This window comes from Pinus tabuliformis, chromosome 5_1 (genome assembly GCF_031772625.1).
Source record: "Pinus tabuliformis cultivar Carrire ecotype Pingquan chromosome 5_1, CPIR1, whole genome shotgun sequence".
Classification (NCBI taxonomy): Eukaryota; Viridiplantae; Streptophyta; class Pinopsida; order Pinales; family Pinaceae; genus Pinus; species Pinus tabuliformis.
The window spans coordinates 973872149-973897100 of record NC_142305.1 but is presented as its reverse complement, the minus strand read 5'-3'; positions in this window follow the sequence as shown (position 1 = coordinate 973897100).

The window sequence follows — 24952 nt, the reverse complement described above, 5'->3', positions numbered from 1 at the left end:
GATTATGTTTCAATCCATCAACATACAAAACATTTCCAGCCTTGACCTTTTCTTTTAAAGGAGCAATACCTTTTCCTTTTATAGTAGCAGGAGTATCATTTCCAAAAGAGACTTTCTTTCCCTTTTCTAAAGTAGAATAAGATTCAAGTTTTTCTTTATCACCTGTCATATGTTTCGAACATCCACTGTCAATGTACCATAGATTTTCCTGTCCTTCTGCATAAAATGCTATCCCACATCTTTCTGTTTGAGGTTCCTTTATTCTCCATGTTTTGGTGCTTGTGGCTTGTTCCTTTTTCTCCTGAAACCTGCTCCTGCATTCAGAGTCTTTATGACCAAAATTATTGCAAATAGAACATTCAACTTCATTTTCAAGCACCGAAAAGTTGTTATAGGTCCTTTTTGTAATCCCTGTCATACTTCTTTGTTTTTGAGCTTCCCTAGTCATGATTGTTTTATATGCAACACATTGAGCTGCTCTGTGACCAAAGTTGTGGCAAGAAAAGCATTGTCCATTGAAGAAGCTTCTGCGGTTATTGAATCTACCAGCCAACTGATTGTAATTTCTATTTTCATCTATTCTTGAGCCAAACTGAGAAGATTTTACCTGTGGTTGGTTGTAGCTTTTGTTCATCCTTAAGGAGGATTGTCCCTGATAGTTTCTGTTTGTAACTCGTCCCTGCTTTACCTGATTATCTTCATTGTTCTTCCGCTCATTTCCTCTTGCTGCATCAAGATAACTTTTTGAGGTGGATGCTTGAGAGGTTTCTCCATTATAGCCCAAACCTGTTTTGTTTAGAGGAGACCGCTGCACACTAATAATCTCATCCAAGGTTTCAGATCCTTTGACAAATTTAAGATTAATAGTTTTTGTTTTCTCAATTTCTTTTCTGAGACCAACAATTTCACCTTCTAGTTTTTCAAGATGTTTTTCCTTTTCATCAATTTGAAATTGCAAAGTATCAATAATCACATTCCTTTCTTCTATGCTTCTCTTGAGTCTAGTGATTTCATTATAGAGATTATCCACATCTATAGCATCCTCATAATCATCATCTTCAAATGCCATTAACAGCTTATATTTATTACCTTGTTCATCTTCATCACTGTTTGATAAGCCATCACTATCTTCATGGGTGTAGTAGCTTTTCCTATTTGCACTTTGTTTCTTGTTCCATCTAGCAGGTTCTTTTCCTTTATCCTTATAAGGACATTTTGCAGCATAATGACCTACTTTCCCACAAGCAAAACATTTGAAAGGTAGCTTACCTCTGAACCTTCCAGAACCCCTTTGAAGATTTCTGACAAAATTTGATTCTTCTTCCTCTTCTTCTGGAACATGGCTTGCTTCATAGTAATCTTCTTTTCCTGATGCCTTAAAAGCAGCTTCCCTTCTGTCAGATGGACCTCCCTTTCTCATTTCATAAGCGGTTAGAATTCCATGTAGCTGAGACATAGTGAGAACACGGAGATTTTCTTTTTCTTCTATTGCAGATACTTTAGATTCAAACTTGGGGGATAAAGATCTTAGAACCTTTTGAACTACTATAGTTTCTCTTATTTCTTCACCCAAGTTTTTCATACAATTAACAATCTCATCTACCCGGAGAAAATAATTAGCCACACTTTCATCATTATACATCCTGAGAGTCTCATATTGAATCCTGAGTGTTTGAAGTTTAGCTTCCTTTACCTGTTCATCTCCTTCATAGCTAGTGATCATTTTGTCCCATATTTCTTTTGCTGATTTGAAGTGCATGACCTTCATGAATTCTGTTTGAGATATACTTCCTAATAGGGTAGCGACTGCTTTTGCATTTGTTTCATATGCCTTTTTTTCATCTGGATCTGTAGGAGTAGCTGAAGGAAAAGCATAGCCTTTTCTACAATGTCCCAAACTTCTGTACCAAGAGATTGAAGATATGCAGTAACTCTTACCTTCCAATAATTGAAATTTGTTCCATCAAAAACCGGTGGCCTGATTGATGCTTCTTTCTCGTAGTTGCTCATGATGAATGATCTTCCTTCAAGCGATCAAGCTTCTCTGAAGGACCTGCTCCGATACCAATTGTTGGAAATAATACTGAGAGGGGGGGTGAATCAGTATTATCAGATTAATCAAACTTTTCAAATGCCCAAAACATATACGCTACTTCAGTTAAGTGAACTAGCGTGTACACGCTACTGTGACGAAGTAAAACAGCGTATAAAAACAATCACAATTTAGTTGGCTTATTCTTCAATTAAGTGCATCAGGACATTATTCATCATATTAACAGTAAACATGTGCAGTATAACAGAACAGATAAAAAGCCACACACATGAACACCAAGATATAAGGTGGAAACCCAATGTGGGTGAAAACCACCTGCTGCAAGTTGTCTCTATCTTTCTTAATATGAAACTTCAGTTTACAATCTTTTGTACTGGTGCAGCCTTATACCAGTACGCAGGCTACAACCTGCAGAAGGCTTCAACCTTCTCTCGTTCTCCAAACTTCCTTGGAAGGGAGCTCCAACCCCCTTTTGCTTTTGTACTAGCCAAGATACTAGTACGTAGGTGCTGACCTACAATCTTCCTTCTTCCAGGTATCACTTTTCATACATTTTCAGACTTGGATATTCCTGAAGCACAACATTACAATCTGAAGACCACAATTCATTCAATTTTCACAACAGATCATTGAAGCATAAAACAACCAACTTTGAATCACTGAACCACTGAACCCTGTCAATCACCAGTTACCAGAACACAGAGCAGACTACAGAACTCTGTAATAACAGTCAGATCCCACTGTAAACCCAAATCAAGCTTCAAAAGATATACGCTACTTTAATGAGCAGAAACCGCGTATACACGCGCTTTTACCGAAGCCAACCTGCGTACAGATCTAAAAATAAACTTTCTCAACTTGCAGCTGTACCAGATATTAGTTAGACTCAGAACGTAACATTGCGACAATATGCAGATCTAGAAATACGCATAATCAACCATAACATGATAGTGCATTTCAAACCATTTGATCCCGATCTCTCCTTAGATCTAGTTCTCCATCAACCGATGAGATCTCTCCTTAGCTCAGATCAACCAACTCAGAACCTGCATATCAGATCTCTTTCTCTCTTAGATATTCATGCCTTGTCGAAAGATGATCTTTGCCTAATGATCTTCTTCTCCTTATATAGCCTTAGGCCTTTCTCAATACCAAGAGCCAAAACCATAGTAACACAATACCATCAACTTTAAAACTAGGGATCGACACGCCCGTCGAGACATAATGGTCCGAAATCATAGGCACAACTTCCAAGGTCTAACCACCATGAACCAAAGGAACCTTTCCACATACACGCGCTTTTTCTGAATCTAACTTGCGTGTATACGCGACTTGGGCTTAACGAAAGAGCGTGTATGAGCTTTCTTGCCATGTTGTACTGAGATCTGTCTTCTGATTGAGTTGCCATCACCTGTACTAACCTTTGAGCACCTGTACCATCCACTGAGTGAGTTGCCATCAAGGACAACACTTGAACCATAATGCCAACATGAACGGGCTCCGGCTGTAAGGGCGGGTTTGAAGGCCCTTCTGGTGGTTTGCTCAGCTGGAAAGAACCGCGTCGAGGCCGTGGAGGCATGGATTGCGGATCTACAAACAACACGTGTTAATTCAATAATCCAACGGAGAGAGAAGTCTCCTCAACACGAAATTGACCGGAGAAGGGGCGGTGCTCTGTGTCAACTTGGAGTGGTCGTGGATAGCTACAGGAGGTGCGATCCAACCCATGGCATCGTTGGAGCTGTGGTGTGGATGTTATTTTCAATCCACTAGATCGAAACACCAGAGATCGGAGTAGCGGTGGCATCTTGAGTCCGTGGCGGTGGCCTGCATATCAAAATCCTTGGCGGATCTTTGGATCAGGCGGTGGTGAATCTACCCATCATAGAGGAGCAACAGCTTTGTGAGTCTGCATGCAGATCTATCACTGTTAAGATTCGAGTGCAGTGGAAGCTCATTCCTATCACTGTTGAGATTCGAGTGCAGTGCTGGAGTATCCTTTCTTCAGCAAGTCATCATGCCATTATGATGATGTATGGAGCCTATGCAGCAACCCGTAGTGTAGCTGTTTCAAGGATATTTCTTCGTTTTCTATTGTTTGGAGTTCTTTCGGTGTCTATGTCTTATTTTTATGTGAAGGCACTTCAACAACCAGTGGATGCATCAGGAACATTATTATGTTGGGCGAGGACTGTATGAGAGGCCAAGTGACTACTTCAGATATGTGCTTTCTTGGTTGGTGGTTTTCGGTTGCAAGTTTTCTTTTGCTTATTTTCTTGAGATAAAGCCATTGGTAAAGCCGACTAGAATAATTGTAGCTGAGAAGGACTTACGGTATTCATGGCATGATTTTGTCTCAAAGAATAATCACAATGCGTTGACTATTGCTAGCCTGTGGGCACCAGTTCTTGCTATATATGTTCTAGATCTGTATATTTGGTACACAGTTTTATCTGCTATTGTGGGCGCTCTTATTGGAGCAAGACAAAGACTTGGAGAGATACAGTCATTAGAGACAGTCCGTAAGCGTTTTGAAAGCTTTCCAGAAGCTCATTAGTGGTGCCTTCGCTTGGGACGCTGAGTCGTGGCGAACCCGCTTGCCTGTGTGGTCAAATCATAGGTACAGTGTGAGGGTTGTTGATGACGGGTTGAGTACATTGTAGAGGCATGACACAACAAGTTTTTAGAGCTGGAATGGTGTTCAATGTTGCACTTGGGCTTCATAATTTATCAGATTGCAGAGATAGAGAAATTTGATGCTTTGTTAATCTAAATTTTATTTTTTAATGTCTTGGAATGATGGATAAAATTATTATGCCTTATTGAGCCTAGCTAACTCAATTTAGGTAAAGTTATTTTGTTAGAATTCGCGACTCTAATGAATGACAGGTTAAGCATGGAGTTCCAAGAAGTTATTTGACAAGGATGCCCAAGATGTGAACAATGAACAGATGAGGCAAAGCAGCAATGACAATGTTTATGGTGGACAACAAAGTAGATGTTTGTTTGAGTTAGTGTGGTTTGTGGAATAGACTCCCTAGCATGTTATTGTAATAGTCATTGTATGTACCCAGAAACTCCAAAATGTGGAATCAGATGTAAGATTTTAAAGGCATCTGAAAGTTCGTGGTGATCTTAAAACCACTTTGTAATGGTTTATGGTTGGTGGTGAGCCTGAAACCATCTTTTGTCACTGTAAAGTGATGGTTGGTGGTGAGACAGAAACCATCTATGTAGTCTTTGTGACTGAAGTGCCTTTGTGGCCAGTTTGCCTTTGTGGCTGAATTGCCTGTGTGGCTTGAGGTGCCTTTGTGGCTAGAATTGTGGATGTCAATGCGTTGTTTGACAAGCTTGCCTTTGTGGCTGTGTGTACACGAGAGCTTTGTGCTCAATTGAGCAGGTGGACTGCAGAACACCTGGCTCGGAATCAGATGTTTTTTCTGAGTAGAAGGGGATTGGCGCGTTTTCCGCGCTCACAGTGGCGCCAGGAAGGCCAACTGGCGCATCTATTAGGCCAGTAATTGCGCCAATGGGCACAGGTTTTTCATTCAGGATCGTGCCAATTCACCTTCAAGGGGATCCGTGGGATCAGAGAAGTTGTGGATCTGTCCGAGGGCGGTAGATTGTGTTTTTGGAGGTTTTGTACATGCAATTCGTTTGGTGGTGGTGGATTTGACTATCATGACAAGTAGTCATTAAGGAGGGGAGTTGGAAATAATTAATTCCTACTTGTCTATGGTTGTAATTATCTATTTGAGGAGTTTGTTCCTAGATAATAGGAATTTAGTTTCTCCTAGTTTAGTGTGTGGTTGAGAGAATCTCTCAACCACACTACTGTACGTCTAAGATAGCATTCCTATCTTAAGACTATTGATTGTATAAATATGTGTGTAATTTCCTCATTCAACAATTAATAGAATATATTATTGAGTGTTTGTAATTTTATTTAATAGTTTGGTCAAACTTTATTCTCTATCTATAAACATGAAATTGAAAGCATGAAATAGCCAAGTTTAAAATGTTTGACCATCCATGGATTGTGGCAAAGGTAACAAGCTACACACAATCATTATTATGCATAAAAAGTAAATGGTAGTGGCATTTGGACTTGCACACTTTCATGGTATTTTTCTTTTTTCTTGGGGTTCATTTTTCAACTGTTTTCACCTTTTTCATTCTTTTTGTCCTTTGATTTTTCTTTTAGGACATACCCTCTTTACAATTTTTATTTTTTATTTTATTTTTTGAATATGGAAAACATTTGTAGAAAGCAAAGATATGTACATATTATAGATTTGACCTCAGCGATTCAAAAATTATGACACCTATTGGTATAGCAACATAACAGTTGCTCCACTTAGGGATGGCATTTCTTGGTGAAATGTCAAGAACTAGTAGATCAATGGCCTTCTTAATTATTGTGATTTTACTCTGCAACTTCCCTTTTTACTTTGCTACTTTATTGATATTTATGACAGTGAAACTTTTGAAGCTTAGGGCCTTCTCTTCAGGCTTCAACTCCAAAATTTACTATCCAATCAAAACTAAACTTTGTGAAGGATATAATATGTACAAGCTATTATTGGAATCAGTGACTGGGATCTATGTAGTGCTTTAGCATTCGACCATTAACTGGTCCTCCTTCTACTTCTGCACCATCGAATTCTTTGAGAAAATAAGCATTATTACCTCTGAAAGCATAAATAATGTAAGGGCCTTTCCATAGGAAGTCAAACTTCCATGTTTACCTTTTTCCTCCCTTCTTGAGTCCCATTTCAGAACTTTATCTCCTAGATAGAAATCCTCTGCCTTGGTTCTTTTGTCAAAAGCCTTTTTTATTCTTTCCTGCACAATTTGGGATCTAATATACACTTCTTCCCTAGTCTACTACAAGTGAATTGTCTGGTTGATCCTCCTTTGAATGTCATTTGGTTAAACTTGTGCTTCTTGGAGCAGTTTCATTACTAGTGTTCCCAAAGAAGATGGGAAGACAGCCTCCATTCCATAGACTAGCTGATAGGGACTGGTACCAATAGATTTCTTAGTGGTCAACCTATCTGCCCACAAGGCATTTACTAGTTTCTTATTCCAGGTTTTCTTGTTGTCTTCCAATAGTTTTTTGATGATGTTTATTAAGATTTTATTGGAAGACTCTGCAAGTCCATTTCCTTGGGGATAGTAGGCTGTGGAGTGACCAAGGGTTATGTGATATTTGTTGCAGAAATCAATCATCCTCTTTGATTTAAAGGCTGCTGCATTGTCTGTGATGATCTTGGTAGGGCAACCAAATCTGGACAGAATGTTGGTCTCAAGGAAACCTATAATGACAGTATCAGTGGCTTGTCTTGAGGGTATGGCTTCTATCCACTTTGTAAAGTAGTCTGTGGCAGTCAAGATCCATCTATGTTGGGCAGAGGAAGGGGGGTGAATTTCACCAATGAAGTCAAGACCCCACTGTTGAAATGGTGTTTCGGTAGATATAGGTTTCAAAGGTAATGGCAGTAGTTTTCTTTTTCCCTGAAAAATCTGACATTTGTGGCATGAGGTTACAAACTTTTTCACATCAGAGAATATAGTGGGCCAGTAAAAACCAACCCTTAAGATCTTATCAGCTGTTTCTTCCAATAAATATGTCCCCCATAGTCACTTGCATAAAACTATCGCAAGATTTTGTCAGATTCTTCCTTTAACAAACAATTCAGAAGGTTGCCTTCATGATTTTTCCAAAATAAAGCATGTCAATTATGCAAAATTTCAAAGATTTCATTTTTAAGAACCTACTTTTAGTTCTGGATAACTCTGGAGGAGCTTGTAGATTTTGTAGAACGTATATTATGTCAGCATACCATGATGAGTCTATGAAGGCCTGGTTGAATTGTGGAGTCGCCATCTCCCCTTCATTATCCAATTCTGCAATGAAATTTATGTCTAGGGCCTAACAGTTTGATTCAGCCATGAGCTTGGATAAACCTTGGCCTTTGATCAATTTTGTAGGTTTAATTTCTAAATCATACTCTAATATGGTAGCTATCCATTTCCCTCTCTTTCCATCTGGTCCATCCTGTGTTAGAATGTCTTTGACTATAACATTGGGAACATAAGCTACTATATGAGAGTACAGGATATAAACTATGAAATCTTTTATAGCTTTAACCAGAGAAAAATCTTGCTTTTCCATTATATTATACTTTAAAGGTGCATCTCGTAGGGCTTTACTAAAGAAAGCTATTGGTTGTTCAAAACCCTAGTCATTTTTCTGCAGTAGGACTGTAGCAATTGTATGTTCTGAGGCGAAAGAAAAAATGATGAAATCCCTATCAAACATTGGATTGATGAGGATTGGAGTTTGTGTTAAGGCTAGCTTTATATCTTCAAATGACTTTTTAGCCTCTAGAGTCCATTTAATAGTTGAATCTTTCTTTAACATGTTGTTTAGCAATCTAATTAGTTTAGCTAAGTTAGAGATAAATCTTCTCAAAAAGTTTATTTTTCCTAAAAATGCTTGAAGTTCTTTAATGTTCATGGGGTGTTGTATCTACAAAATGGCTTCAATTCTTGTTGGGTCAATCCGAATACCATCTTTGGAGATAATGTGGCCCAGTAATTTCCCCTCTTCCAACCCAAATAAAGATTTTTTAGGATTCATAGAAATTCCATACTTCCTACACTTAGTGAAGACCTACTTAAGATGATCCCGATGTTGCTGATATGATTTAGAAAATACTGCGATATCATCTAGGTAGATTACCAGGAAGTCATGGATTTTCTTGGCAAAGGCTATATCCATTGCTCTTTGAAAGGTGGCCTTGCGTTTTTTAACCCAAAAGGCATTTTCACATACATGAAAGTGCCCCATGGTGTAGTGAATGCAGTCTTTGCCTGATCATTTGGGTGGACTAGGATTTGGTTATAACCAGAGAACCCATCTAGCAGTGAGATTCTGGTGGAACCTACTACCCTTTGTAATATGTGATCCATTTTAGGAAGAGGGTAGTTATCCTTCAGTGAAACTTTATTCAAATTCCTAAGGTCAACACACAGTCTAATTTCACCAGTTTTCTTTCTTGTAGGTACCAAATTAGAAACCCAGTTTGAGAATCTAATTGGTGCAATAATCTTAGCTTCATACATTCTTTTGATCTCTTTTTTGATGGAAGGCAATAGAACGGGGTTAATCCTTCTAAGTTTATGTCTAAAAGGCTTTTGATTTTCTTTTAATGGAATGTTGTGTTGTATTATGTTGGTATCATAGGACTTCAGGTCCTCATAATTCCAGGCAAAAACATCTTGGAATTCCTTCAGCAATTCTATATATTTCACTTTTTCATTGGGAGGTAATGACTTCGAAAGTTTTATCTATTTGGGATCTTCTTTAGAGCCTATATTACATTCCTCAATGTCTGATTTCAAGGGTTCCATTTTAGGCTTTTTAGGAACATCATTTGAATCAAATAAGTCTTTCAAAGGAGTTAATCCTTTGGGCAAAAAATTGTCCTTAAGATTGATGACTTTAGATTCTTCATCGATTGCTTCATCAATTTCCATTTGTTTTAGGTTTCGAATATCTGATTTTTTAAACTTTGTGGGATGAAATCTATCTATTTGATCATCTTCTACTTTGCTAATTTCTATTTCACCAGTGTAATCAAAATCTAATGTCATATCTGTGTATATGTTGCTATTTATAAATTCATCATCTAAAGTTAGAAAATTGTTAATTTGTTGATCACTATTGAACACTTGCCAGTTATTTAAGTTGTCAGGAATTGAAGGTCGATGCCTAACCTCAGCAGTGTACTGATGGTTGGGCTGAAATGGCAACTTGCAAGTACTAGCAAACATCGCTAAACTGTGAGCTTGCATGTTGTGTTTTCTTGGAATAACAACAAGCTTGGTTTCTAAAAAAGTATTTAGTATTTCTACAACTGTGCCTCTATAAAATCCTAATCTAGGATTCTTAGTCATATAAACATCGTTAATTTGTTTTATTACCAACTCAGTATCTCCCATGATAGAGACTCTTATGGCTCCTAACCTTTTGACCAATTTCAAACCTAACAGAAGTGCCTCATATTCGGCAATGTTGTTTGTACATTTAAAGTTCAATCTGTAGGCATGAACCTCTGAATGATCATTTTCTAAGTTGTAAATCCATACTCCTGCTCCTGCACTTAGTTTGTTTACTAACCCATCGAATTCAAAATGCCAAAGAATTTTGTGTTGATAATTATTATTGTTTGGGGGAATAAAATATTCTCTAACTAAGGTATCTAGATCATCTTTATTATCTTAAATCACATGAATTTGGACATTTTGATTTTTCTTCTATTATTGTTATTTCTTTTGGTTCTGTTATTATGCCATTTGAAGTGTCTTCTTTATTAGATTCAGCATTGTAGAGTATGAAAGAATCAATATCAGAATGCATTGAATATATAGGAAAGTTTTGAGGTCTCTCCTGGGTACTCACTACATACTTCATCAGAGTCTCTCTATACAATTTCTTAGGATGTCCAAAGACTGATATGGTAGCATATGACATGTCAAGTTGCAGAGATCCCTGGAGTTTAACACCCCAAGATCTAGACAACAACATACCATACTTAGGTGGTATATCAGCAACAACTATGTCCATAAGTATGGTCTTAGTAGGGCACTCCACTAGGGAAACACACAGATCTTTAATAAGTCCTAGGCAATTAACTTGGCTTGAATCAAAGGAAAACAGGTCCTTATAAGGTCTAGTGATATCCAAGTTTAGCTTCTCCATAACAGATTTAGGCAGAAGTTTGTGTGAAGCCCCAAAGTCAAGCATGGCATTATGTAGGATTTTATCATGGATGTTAAGGCTAATGTAGAAGGGTGGTATCCCTCCTTCCACTGGTTTTCCATTAACATCAGGTCAGAAAATTAACTCAGGTTCATAATCATATAGGTTAAAAAAGTCTTCATTTCAACGAAGTTTAAAGATTTTCTTATTTGAGATCTATGAGTTTCATGTTTAACCAGTTCTGTTAAAGGGACTGAGATTTTAAGTTTGGCCACCTCTGCTCCTAAATTGAAAGGCAGAGGGGATTTGTCTGTTTGAACATTTGAAATCTTAGCACCAAGGTTCTGAGTAGTCTGTTCTTCTTTTTCAGTGTTTGGAGTCTTTTTAATTGGATTTTCTAATAAAATTTCAGGATATTGTTCCACTGTTTCATCGAGGGGAACTGAAGTGGAGGGTTGCTCATTAGAAGGTTGGTCATTGGTTACATCTTCAATGATAGGACTGGGAGGATTTTGACTTGGCCTAGAAAGGATTTGCAAAGTTTTTGTAACAGGAGGATTCTGTTTTGTAGCTTTTACTTTCTTAGGCTGATTAGTTATTGCTTTCTTGTTTTGATTTGGAACATCAATGTTCTTTTTGGTTCTCAGATTGTATTGTTTATGCACTTTGAAAATAACAGAGTTGTACCCTTGCTTTTAATCGAAAGATTCTCTAGTTTGGGTCTGTAACTATTGAAACATGTATAATTCTTGGTCATCCTGAGTCAGAAAAACAACTTCTTCTTCACCTAACCCCATTAAATTGATTTGGGTGTCTAGCTCAGGGTCTTCTTGATGGGAGGTTTCAACATAATTCTCTTTGAAAGGTGGTCTAATGTTCTGATCAGGCCCATTTTTACCAGTGTTTTGGTTATGATTTTTCCTAATGTTTGGATTCCTTAATGGAGGTGCCCGTTGGCTATCCCAGTGAGGTTTCCTTTCAATGACTTCTATTCTATCCATCAACCCTTTCATTCCTTTAGCTAAAGCATCCATGTTTTGATTAAAGGGTGAAGTCTCATCTTTCAGGGGTGTTCTTCTCTCGTTTCTAACTCTAGCCCTTTTGGATAGTAGATTAGATTCTACACTAACTGCTACACTTTGCATATATTCAAGTGTAGGGGGATTCCTTTCTCTAAGTTGAAAAGCCATATATGTGTCAAATCCGTTGGGAAACTTAATCAGGGTTAAGCCAGGTGGAGGCCTAAGGTCAAGTGGGATTGCATTATATACATTGTTAAATCTAGTACAATAGTCCTAAACAGTTTAGTTTGGTCCCCTTTTAAGATTTTCATATTCAGAAAGAATTTGAAGGGGGTTATTTTTCTTCTCCCACCTATTTAAAAACTACTGGTAAAGAACTTCTAAACTATTTATACTATTAGGAGGCAAATATCTAAACCATTTTCTCACTTTTCCAGCTAGATTTTGGACAAAGATTCTCATTTGGACATCTCTTCTATCAATTTCAAGCAGTTCAAAATAATCTGTCATTTTCTTTATGTGTTGTTGTGCAGTGTAAGTTCCAGTGCCATCGAATAAGGTAAGTTTACTCTGATAATTTGCTGGTAAGACACCTTGAGGAGCAGGCATGATAAGAGGGGCATATCTGAGTGCCATAGCTCTAAGTTCGACAGGATTGAGAACAAGAGTGGGGGTAACACGGGGATTTGGGACAACATAAGGAGTAGGGGTAATAGGGGTAATGGGTATTTGAAGGGTAGTGATAGGTTGATGGGGGAGTGAAGGTATTAATGGAAATGAGAGATGATCTTTAGAGGTATGGGGAAATGATGGTGAGCTCAAAGAAGTTGAAGTAGTTTCAGAATGTTCAGGGATTCTATCAGAAGTAAGGGATAACTGAGGGGAATTCAGAAGGTAATGATCAATTGACAAGTTTTCTCTTTGGATTTGAAGTTTAGCTTTGAATTCTGGATCTAGAACTGTGTCCTCAAGTTCACTCTCAGACTTAGTTCTAAATATAAAATTATCAAAATACTCGTCAAAAGGGAGGTCTTCTAGGAACAATCACTCAACAGGGCATGAATTAATTCTGAATAAAGGTTTCGGGCTTACTGAACTTTCCTGTCTTCTGATTATTCTCAGAATAAGGTTGGGATTGTCAAATATAGGGGGAGGATTTGGATCAGGGCTGGCCCTGGTATAATGAGTTCTCCCTGAAGCCAGATTTCGAGCTTTTTCTAATTATTTTATTTTTATGTATTTTTGAAATAACTTCTAATAAACCCTTTAAGAGGCTTAAAAATAAAAATTTGAATTTCTCAAAGGCTTATTAAGACTAGGGTTTGATTTCCCCAGTATGGTCACCACTATGTTATCACTCAAATGTCTTCCCTAGAAGTTATTAAAGAAGGAATTGTCCAAGGTAACCACAAACCTAACCTTTTAGACTCAGGTTCTAGCCATCCTAAGTCCAGAGAGGTCTCTCTCTTTATAATTTAACTTTGTTTTGGGTAGGATTTCAGGCTAGTTATTAGTGCTCAAGGTATTTTGTTTTGATTGGGTGGTGGAACTAAGAAAATAGACGGGCAGACCAAGTATTCAGGCCATTGGGCTATGGAGTCAATCAAGAAGGGCTTAACTGGATCTGATCTATCACTAAGGTAAGAGTCCACTGGGCAAGATAGCACAAGAAAAAAAATTCTACAAGTTTAAATGTGTGGAGTAGTCCTAACTAGGGGGAAGGGCAATGAAGAATCCTTAACCGGGATTAAGATGAAGCAAGGAAGGATGATCAGTAGCAAAGGGAAATGAAGAATCCTTTAATATGGACCAAAGAGGGGTAAACTATGGAAGTAAGGGAGCAATTAAGAATTCCCAGACCAAGATAGTTTAGTTGAAAACATATAGAAAGTAAACAGCTAAAACAAAGAGCACTTAAGTTAATTCTGAGATATTATTCTTTGTTTACTTTACAAATTTTATAAGAGACACATATGAGTATTCATAACATGAAGAGAATACAATATTTAAACATGAAGAGATAATACTTATTTGTTCCAACTGTGTACAAGAATCCAGTGAAATGTCCTTAGCTTTATTTCATTTCTAGCAAAATCAGTCTAGTCTTGAGTACAATAGCTCCTTGGCTCAAAAATAAAATGTCTACAAAAATGTTTAATCCACACTAATTACTTCAAAATATGAAGTATTTATACAAAATATGTTACAAAATATCTCATAACAATATGAGAATTATTTTAGGAAACCAAAAATATCTTCAACACGAAGATAGAGACAGATAGAGAACTACCTTCTTGTTGTCCCTTTTATTGTGACTGTGCTAGCTGTTGTAACTCGAATTTGGCTCTTGCAGTTGCTTTGTAGTTGTGTGCTAGGATCACTTTATATCTTCTACCTACTGATACTCTTTACCTGTTTTGCTTTGAATCTGTCTTACCTATTTTACCTGGCAGCCATGTTTTACCATGTAGATTTACTGCAATAACTTTATAGTAAATCTATAAGTTTTGTCCACCATTCATTGTCAGGTAATTTCATCCTTATCATTTTTCTGTATATTTCGTCAGCTTCTGTATACTTAGCAAAATTTGGCTTGCTTGTAAACAAGTGCTTGATGCCATGCTCTATGTAAAACATATTTTCAAGACCATCATATAGTACCTTTCCAGAGGGCAAAGATTTTACCCCTGAATTACTAGCTTGGTTTGTGGCCAGCTTATTTAGTCTTTTGATGTAATCCTCCTAGGTCATCAGCTTGTCAATTATTACCATAGGACTGGGAAGTCCTTTTTATCTCAAAACGTCGTACTTTGTCATAAAACTATCAAAGTCTGCTTGGATGCTTTGACATCTTTTCTCTAGATTTAGCATCAGGTTCCTTTTGGTGAGAACCTTCTTTATTTCAATGATGGTTGTTGTTCTATCATCAATCTCTAGTTCATCCAGCTGATACCTGTTTCTGCTGTTCAAAAATGTGATCAATAAGTTAGCCTCTTCATGTTTATCTCCCAATTCTTCTCTTGTCTTGTGGACTACCTCTGTAGCCACTTTCACTAGTTCAGTCTGTTCAAAAATAATTTGAATAGAAGGCCAAACATCATTGATGGAATCAATGATGTTGGCCCAAATAATTTCTTTCATGTCTCTGAGTGGCTCTTGCAATGTCAAGTCCTTTTCAAGGACTTTTATTCTTTCTACCATCCTTTGGTTCTTCTAAACTTCTTCCTTTCGTTGTATCTGGGCAAGTTTACAGTCAATCTCCAGATTTGACACTTTTTCTCTGAGTTTCTTAAGTTCAGTGGCCTGGATACTCATTTCCTCCATGGCCTTTACCAATTCAATTGTTTTTTCTATGGAAGTACCTATGCTTATAAATGCCCCTATGCCTACTAATGTACCTGTTACTGGCAAAGCTGTAGCTAGTGGAAGTGTGGGTGCTAAAGCAGCAACCAAGGTGGAGGGTACTGCTATGGAGATTGTAGGAATTACAGTCTGAGGAGTGGTGGCCAAGTCACTCTGTTTGGACTATATCAAACTATATAATTCTTTCTCTGTCTCCTTTAACTGTTCGTTCAGCTTAAGGACTAGGTCCATAAGCTCTTCCTCCTTCTGTGTTTCCAACACTTCAGCTGTTTGAGGATGATGTAGAGGAGGAATTTGAGCTGCTTCTTCAGTGCAACTATGTCATCGTTTTTCTTCTTGATAAGCTTTTCTACAGCTTTCACGTCCTTGGGATCATGTCCCGGTTCTATGACCAAGTCCTCTAAGGACTTTGTTCTAGTGTCCTTGGCCTGTGAAGAGGCCTTCTCCAACTGGAATTGTGCTGATATATTATTCAACGAATTCTGAAGTTGGTGGGCTGCAATTGCCTTGCTGGTCAAGGTTGAGTAGACCATTTCACCAGTTTGCTTGTGTAGTTCTATTTGGTCAATAGGATGGATCTCCTTGGCCAATACTTCAAAATCTGTTTTCAGATAATCTGCCATTGATCTGGGTTGCTGTGTAGTTGGTTTCAAAAAACTCATTTGCATTTTACCTTCCTTTATGTCAAAGGCTGACATTAGCCTTGTTTGATTTGTTGGAGCCATTTTCAGGTAGTGTGCATAACTTTGGGCTTTTAATCTTTCATTTCTTGCCTTGATTTCTTTGTATTTCTCTTTGATATCTTGGCTCTGGCCAGTAGGAGCCCTGAAGGAGGATACTTCCACACTCTGTTGCCTTTCTAGCATTTGAGTTTGTGAGGTGGAAGGTTCTTGTGTACCTCCTGAAGGAGTGGTATGCCTGCTTTCTGCTCCTGCAGTTCCTGCTGTCTCCTCAGTATACTCTTGTTCTGAAAATGGGTTCAACCTTTGCCTCTTGACATAGGTCTGGGTAATAGGTCTACTAGAAGGAGTGGCCTCCTCTCTATCTCTTTTAAAGTTCCTCTCCTTATTTAGAGGAGTTTGTAAAAAAAAAGGATTTCTCATGATTTGTTCTGGTTGAGCAAGTTCCTCTGAAATCTCATGCTGTTCTGATTCCTGTAGCTGCTTTGAAGGTCCTTGTTGCTCTAATGGCCCTGCTTGCTCTGATGGCCCGTCTTCTGCTATTTGCCCACTCTATGCCTGTGATTGCCTTTGAGATTGAGTTTCTCCAAGCACCTATACAAATGAATCCTCATCGAGTCTTTTGTCTAAATCTATCAATACATTATCAACAACAACATCTGTGCTATTTCGATCTATCAAAGTGTTTTCCACCCGTTTAAGTTGATTAGCATAACGTTCAATTTTAGTAATTTTGTGGTGGATGTAAGGAGATAACTTATTCTTTTGTCTCCTATTACAAATGAAGTCTAAGGGGTCATAATTCCAGATGAAACTTTGTTTCAGTCTCAACCTTTGGAGGATTTCCTCTGCTTCCTTTCCTGCTTCCCTACTGTTACATATGAAAGGACCAAGCTGATCTTTTATCCTAAGCTAAGCTTTCTTCTTGGCTTTCACAAAATGCACCTCATCTGAATTGATCATTTGTTTGTAGTACTCCACGACAAACAATCTCATAGGCAGGTATCTGGGTAGTTTGTAGGCAGCCAGCTCACATCCATAGATTTTGATTTCAGTGTGGTTTTGGTATAGGTACCAATCCCCCACTCTATACTGTTTTGATAACTGAAGGACCATCCTGATGTCTACACTAATTCTGGGGGGAGGGATTCCTAATATCATAGTTTTCACTGGGTACACAAAGAGATCTATGAAATTGGTATAAGAATATTGAGAGTCAAATTGGTGGATCAACGAAGTCCAGAAGACCCCTGATCTGGGGTTGCCTTTAGTATCTAGCTTTTGGAGGGTGATTGGAAATTTATCATCTTGATAATACAAGAAAAAATGATATAGAACTAAAGAATATTTAAATACTCTTTCATTATCCAACATCATGAAATGATCATGCATTTTATCAGCAATGAACTTAGCATAGTCAAACATGATGGCTGGTGGTTGCCCAGGAGAGTAGATGGACATAAAGACTATAATGATTTCATCAACAAATTTACTTGTAGTATAACCTAACACACTGGATATCATGTCTATGATGTCTCGGACAAGGTCAGAGAATAAAGTCCATAGGTAAGGGGGGGAGTCTTTTGGAGTGTATTGTTCTTCCTTGATGAAGGTATGGTATAACCGAGCAAGTTTGATTGAGGTGAGTGTAGGTTATCTTTTCAGCAAATCTCCAATAGAAAGAGGAGACAGGATTTGGCTTGGTTGTAATTGGAAAATTTCATTTATGGACTCGGCAGTGATGGTAAATAATACAGACCGGTCAGGAGTTCTCACTGCCCTTTGGCTGGGATCATAGTTCATGTGGTAGTATTGTACAATCTCTGGGAAGATGTAGACTCTGGGGAATTGGTACTTGGGTAATCTTGATTCCTAAAGCCCTATATAGTCTGCATGGTTCACGTACTGGTCTCTGTACCTGTAGAATAGTTTCAAATGGGACTCTTGGACAGAGGTGTCTTTAATATGAAAATAGTTATCTGTTAGTGGGAGATGATCTAAATCCCTATGAGGAGTAGAAATGGGCATGATATTCAATGCAATTGGGGCAGAAATCCTTGGTTATTATGGATTCAAGGACGGGGGTGAAGGGTTTTTATTGAATTTTGGGAAAAATTGGCCTAATTCAGGTATTTTGGAGTCACCATGCAATTTTTCTTACTAAATTACTTAGGAATTGGAAGAAATTTAGTCCAGGTTATGGAAAAAAATAGGGTTTCTCAGCGAATTGGGATAAATACCTAGTTTTGGCTTTTGGATGGAGTAATGGTGACTGTGCACTATTTGCAGGAAGTGCACAGGACTGCAAGGTGGTCTGGAGTTTCAGCAACTTCGGCAAATTGGCAGTTGGACGTAGGTTGACGGTTGCACGTACTCTAGTTCTTGCATGGAGGTCAGAGTGTTCTTTCACGATAAAACAAAAAAACCATGAGCTTTATAGTTTTGTTCGTAAAGTAAATGATTTTGGTGGGTACACGGGGAAAAGGACACTCGGAGTTATGTGGGGGATGTGACATTTTTTCATTCAGCGGGAGGCGGTAAGCGGGATCGTATCACACCGATTTTGGGATAAAGTGGTTTTGGGGGGAGGCCGCCTGATGCCATTCATCGGGCGCCATGTAGCGGAGGAGTGAATAGTGAAACCACCCACATTGGGTGGGTAAAGGTCGGCCTTCGGAGGCCGCCCAATATGACTGTCAACCGTTGGATCAACCGGGGTCAGATCGCACGGTGATCGGGGTGATGATTTGATGTGAGGTTTAATGGAGGGGCCCAGTGGCGTTTTAATGTGTGGAGGGATTAATTAATGAAGGATTACAAAGGTTTAATGATGTCAGGAATGATTTCATTGGCGGGGACAGATTTAATTAATCACTGATTAACTAATTAATCTTTTTATTTTGGCGGTGGGTCATGGTTATTAATTAGTCGCTGATCGACTTAATTAATCCCATTAATCAGTTTATTAATAAGTTTATGTTTCAAACTTTGGGGCAGGATATTAACATATGGGTTTTAAATAAAATATACAGGAAAGGGTTGATTCTTTGGGAATTAATAAATAATGTTAGAAGTAAATATGAAATGAGAGCGGAAAACGAAGTGCGCTAAGTATAATGTATATTGAGTTTATTTTCTTTTCACATTAAACATTATAACTTAGGCTAAATGCACATTTGCGGGTTTTTGTGAAAAAGAGGGGTTTTACATGGGGGTGATTACTTTTCCTAGGCAAATGGTGCTTTTACCTTAGGAAAAGGGATTTTTTAGGGGAAAATGAATGATTTTAAGGGGGTGAATTTTCATGAGGGGATTTTAGTACTTAGGACCTATAAGTTATTGGGCCGAGGGTCCGGTCCCTCCAGAAGTCAGAGAAATGCTCTGAGCCCCTTTTAACTTAAGGTTTTAGGTACTTTTGACTTTGCTTATGGGAAATTAGTAAAATTAAAGGTAAAATGAATGGGGAAATTAATCATTTGACTTTGTGTAAATGCCCAATTATCATCCATACTTTAGTAACTTGTTGATGAAATTAAATGATATGATTTTAACTAATCATTCATCATAATTATGCAACCATTCAACTACTTACCCATCTACTCATCCTACCATTTTTTCTACTCTTTATTAGGGTGCACTTAAGCTGGCAAACCCTTATCAAAACATTTTTTCTTTTCTTTTACAATAGAAATCTATCTATGTCTAACCTCATTACATCCAAGGGCTCAGATTAAACTGTTGAGCTCCTTTTATTTACTCTACCTATCTACTTATCTACCAAGATTAAATATTTTGGTCAGACTTTATTCTCTATCTATAAACATGAAATTGAAAGCATGAAATAGCCAAGTTTAAACTGTTTGACAATCCATGGATTGTGGCAAAGGTAACAAGTTGCACACAATCATTATTATGCATAAAAAGTAAATGGTAGTGGCATTTGGACTTGCACACTTTCATGGTCTTTTTTTTTTTCTTGGGGTTCATTTTTCATCTTTTTTGACCTTTTTCATTCTTTTTGTCCTTTGATTTTTCTTTTAGGACATACCCTCTTTACATTTTTTAATTTTTTTTGATTTTTTGAATATGGAAAACATTCGCAGAAAGCAAAGGTATGTACATTTTATAGATTTGACCTCAACCATTCAAAAATTATGACACCTATTGGTATAGGAACATAACACTACGCACAGGCAATGGCTTGATCCTCAGTCACACAACCTCCCATTGCTATGTCTACAATGATTTTGTTTGCAAATGATTTGGTAAACCATTCAGTTAACAACTCATCAAGGATTTCAAACTTGATGAGGCGACGCTATCATCTCCATTCATGGATGTGATCGGAGATATGGGTCGCAGTATCCTGTTTCAGAGATGTAAGCAATTGGGTACCAGTTTCATAACAAACGGGTATCTGGAAGTGAGTGAGGAAGGCCATGGCCAAATAATTGAAGTCTACATAGGTACCTCAAGGCAACTCGATGTAGCATTTTGCGGCAGCACTTGTCAAGGTTCGATAAAAGAGACGGGGACGTACAGAGTCATCAATGAAGGAATTGGAAGAACATCATAAGTGATATGTCATCACATGGGCCTGGGGGTATTCTTTAGCCTTTCCTTCGAAGTTTGGGCAATCGCTAGGAATCTTAGTGGGCACTAAAGGCTAATAAGGAGAATGTAGAATTGTATCATTAGTAAGCCTTGAGACATAGGTAGTTCCAACATCACTAGAAATGACAACTGTGGGTTGAAAACGTGTAAGGCCTTTGATAAGGCCTAGTTTGAATATTCCAACCTTGTTGGTAAGGGTTTTGTCCCCAAAGTGGATGATTTTGACCATAAGGGGATTGATTTCCCCCTTTGTGGGGACTCTAGCCCTACAAAGGTGGGTTCTACCCAATGTAGGGTTGATATTGACCTGCCATAGGCCATTGAGAACCATAATATGGATAAACATTGTGCACAGCATATGGATTGTAAGGTTGCTGCAATTGCTGACCCTGATAATGAAGCTGATAGCCCTGCTTTTGCAGGGGTTAGCCTTGTGGCTACAAAGTTTGACCTTGTTGATATATTTGTTGGGTTTACTGTTGCAAGGGCTGACCTTTCTGCTGAAATGGTTGACCTTGTGTATACAAGGGTTGATTCGGTTGTTGGAAAAACTACGTTTGCTATTGTAAAGGCTATTGAAACTGCTGCAAAGGTTGCCCTGCTGTTGCAAAGGTTTCCCTTATTGCTGTAAAGGTTGTTGCTGAACATTTCCTTAAGGAATTCCTTGTCGGTATTGATATGTTCCAATTGGGATTTGACCATATGCATCGGGAATAGAATTTTGACCAGGTTGCACATGGGGACCTACCTGTGGAATATAAACTAGATTTTGAAGTGCTTGTGAACCATATGGAACATAATACGGTTGGAGAGGTATCAGAGCCGAATAAGGCTGTTGATATTGGACATTATTTTCTCCAGTTGGAATAGATGATTCAGTGGGATTAGGAATACCAATAACAAGTTGACTCACTTCAACCATGTGAGGTTGTGATCCACTCACGTGGGTTCCACTTGAGACAAGAGGGATATTTGGATATTTGATGTAGGAGCATCCGAAACTCTTAATCAAATTTGGAATCCAAAGCAAAGGAATCAAGGAGGACGTGGACCATCAGAACTAAACTAGAAAAATCTGTTACAATAGACCTAATTTGATGGAATGAATAAAGTCTCTAGAAGAATTAATTAAATGTAATCTACCATATGTATGCATGTAGAGAATTAGGGACAATTGAGTGATTCATGGAGAGGATTTGATCAGATCCTTTTAGTGATCTGATCCAATGTGTTTTATAAATGATGAACCTGCATGTTCAATAGGGACAGAGTGAGAACAGAGTAAATTTGTGAGAACAAAGTGATCAAAATGTAGTTGAAGGGGAATTTGTTCCTAAGGCTGAAATGCCTTAGATCTATAATCATATCGTGTATAATATAAAGTGTGTTCAGTGTTGATATTGTGTGCGCTGTGTGTATATTTCATAGATAGTCTGAATGTTTCCGTGTTACAGGTTTGATCGACCATCGATCACTGAAGGATCGATGGCGACCCAAAGATATCGATTAACTGTTTATATGAATGTCGTGTGTGAAATGGAATGTGGAAGATCCATGTTAAAAAATAGAAATACATCAAATCGAAAGAGATCAAGAGGAGGTTGGAGAAACGATGCACATAATCCATTGGATCTGGAAGATCAATGGCGTAGGTGACAAGAATGAGAATCATCTTATTGTTAGATCAACGGTTATTGCGTGGGTAAATTGTGGTGGCATTAATGCGTGAGAAAAGTTGTTTCGCAACAGGAAATGGTATTTCAGGGCACTCTAAGGGATAAGTGGTAATATTACGAGTCCGCCCGATTCCATTAACCAAGTGACACGTAGCACGCTGAGGAGGGAGAAAAATGTTGTATCGAGCGGGTGTTCTTTGTCCTATTTGTTCACCCGAAATCTCTAACAACTTTGGGATCCAATAAGTGTAGATCAATGGCAGAGGATTGTCATGCAAGTTGTTTGATTGGCGATTAGAGATCCAAAGCGATTGTGATATGCGATTTAATCGCAACCGTCAGATCGAATACCATATCAATGGTCTAGATATGATCGTTGATCACATTTCGGGGAGGTCAAGGACTAGTGGACTGTGGGGTGCCGATGTGCTGAAATGTCGATATGCTGATGAAGCTGATCGGCGATCAGAGAAAGTGAAGCGACATGCGATAATGCGAAGGGGTGATGAGCAGACCCGACAATAATTATGAACGTGGTTTTATAATATTTGAAGTCTGGCCTTCAGCATTCGGGTTTGGTTTCCGTGTATTCCTGTGTATTCCATTAAAGTGGTGTGGTCCTAGTTTTTAACAAAAAAATTGATTAAGTTGGGTTCTCCTGGTTTAAAGGCTTAAAGCCTCAAAATGAAGCGCTTCCGATAGGGTTTGTGGGCCATAACCCATAGGCCTTAGGATCGAAATTAATATGAAAGGGATTTTGGTATACCCCAAAATCTCCTTTCATCATTTGGTATCAGAGCAGAATTGTAGTTGAAACAATTGGTGTTAAACAAAACAAAGAAATTATATGTGAAAGAATTAAAACAGAGTTATGTGTTAAAGTATTTATGTAGGCAAGGGTGATCAGATTTTAATCTGACAAATAGTAGGTACACAGAGGTAAGGTATAACAGAATATTGGAACTTGCAGATGCAAGGAATAGAGGACAACCCTTTTAAATGGTAGGAAATGGTGGAACAAGATCATGCAGAGATCTTGAAGGTGAGGTAGTATGTTTTGTTTAATTTGATTTAAATATTGGAGAATATGTGGTTGTTATATTGATACACAGGTGAAACATGTAAAGAAGGAAAATTTGCTGATATTGACATAAAAAGGGAAGAAGATGGGCAGAATCTAAATTCTGTTTTCAAAAAGGAAGTAGGGAAGGATATCAAGCAATCAAGTAAAGGACTTGATGAGATTGAGGAGAAGACCATCAAAATATTTCTAAGTCATGTAAAGGACTTGGAAGAACTGGAGGAATTGGTGATTGAATCATCAAATGAAGTCATGAGGAATTGTGGTTTTACAACTAACAAGTTGTGTATGAATGTAGGTATTGCAGAAGACAAACCATTTTATGGAAATGTCTTGAATGAAGCTGAAAATTTCCAGGTAAAGTTGATTATGACTGTCTTTCAAATGAAGATCAAGTTGAGTTATTACAATAGAAAGTGTTCATAAATTCCATTCTTAGTGGAGGAAATGTCTTCAGTAGGAATGAGACAGTTATGCCCTATGATAAGAAATTTGCTATTGAAGAGGATAACGAGGAATTGATTTTCTTAAATGATCAAAGGGAGAGTGATGGACAGACATCTAAAACTATCAAAGGGATAGAGAATCAGAATTTTATTCTAATCAAGAATGAAGAAATAGTGTCAATACGTTATGCTTGTGACAAAGAAGAAGATAGTGAGGATTGTACAAAACTTTTGGGAGAAATTCCAAGCGAGATGGCAAATTTGTGGCATGAGTTAAGTCTTTTGGAAGAAAGGCTAGAAAGCCAAAAAGTAAGTGTTTAGGTTGTAAAATCAGAATTGAACGAGAATGAAGAAGTTCACTACAATGAACAAGGACAAAAAGAAATCGTAAGAATAGATGATGTGGAGGAAAGACTAGCTGACAGTCTCATGAATTCTTTTGAGAATTCAAATCAGCATACTGATGTGCTGATAGAGGAGGAGAAAAAAAAGTAGAAAACTGAATTGTTGCCAAAGGAGGAAAAGGCGCAGAAGCCTTATGTTTTTTTTTTTTTTTTTAACAATTGTTTTTTGAATGCAGGTTTAGTTGCAGATGTTGGAGGAAATTTTGCACAGATGAGCAGCCAAATAAAAATGAAAGAAGAAGATTATATGGAAGAATTTAATCCATGGAACATAGATGTTCAATTGTTGGAGAGAATGCTGGAAAGTCATGATTCAGTGTAGATAGAAATAATCATGAAAGAGGGTAAGGATGAAAGGGAGGCAATAAGCATAGAAGTCAAAGCAAAAGTTGGAGCAAGAGCAAGAGCAATGCCTACAATGGTAGCAAGAGCAAAAGTAGAAGAAAAACTAAATCAGCAACTACAAAGTAAAAGTAACCAACAGCAGTTTGAAGAGTTAGTGGACAATAGCAACAACCTGAAGCAGAGAGAAAGAGGAAGAAGTAAGAGGCAGAATATGGACCAGTCCAAGGATGAACTGGAAACAGAGATTGAAGAATTATGGAAGTTGATGATGAAACAGTCCATATGGAGAGGAATGATAGTAGAAGGAAGCATGATCAATCAAAGTATGAACCTGATGGACAAGGAGAGGAAGATGAAACAGAAGATCGCATACATACAACAACAACAAAGGTACAAGGCATTTGGACAGCTACAAACTAAAGTTTGGGACCCTGGAGGTTTTTCTATCAACATATGAACATACATGATATTGTGTTCAATCCTGAGGCCTGTGGATTA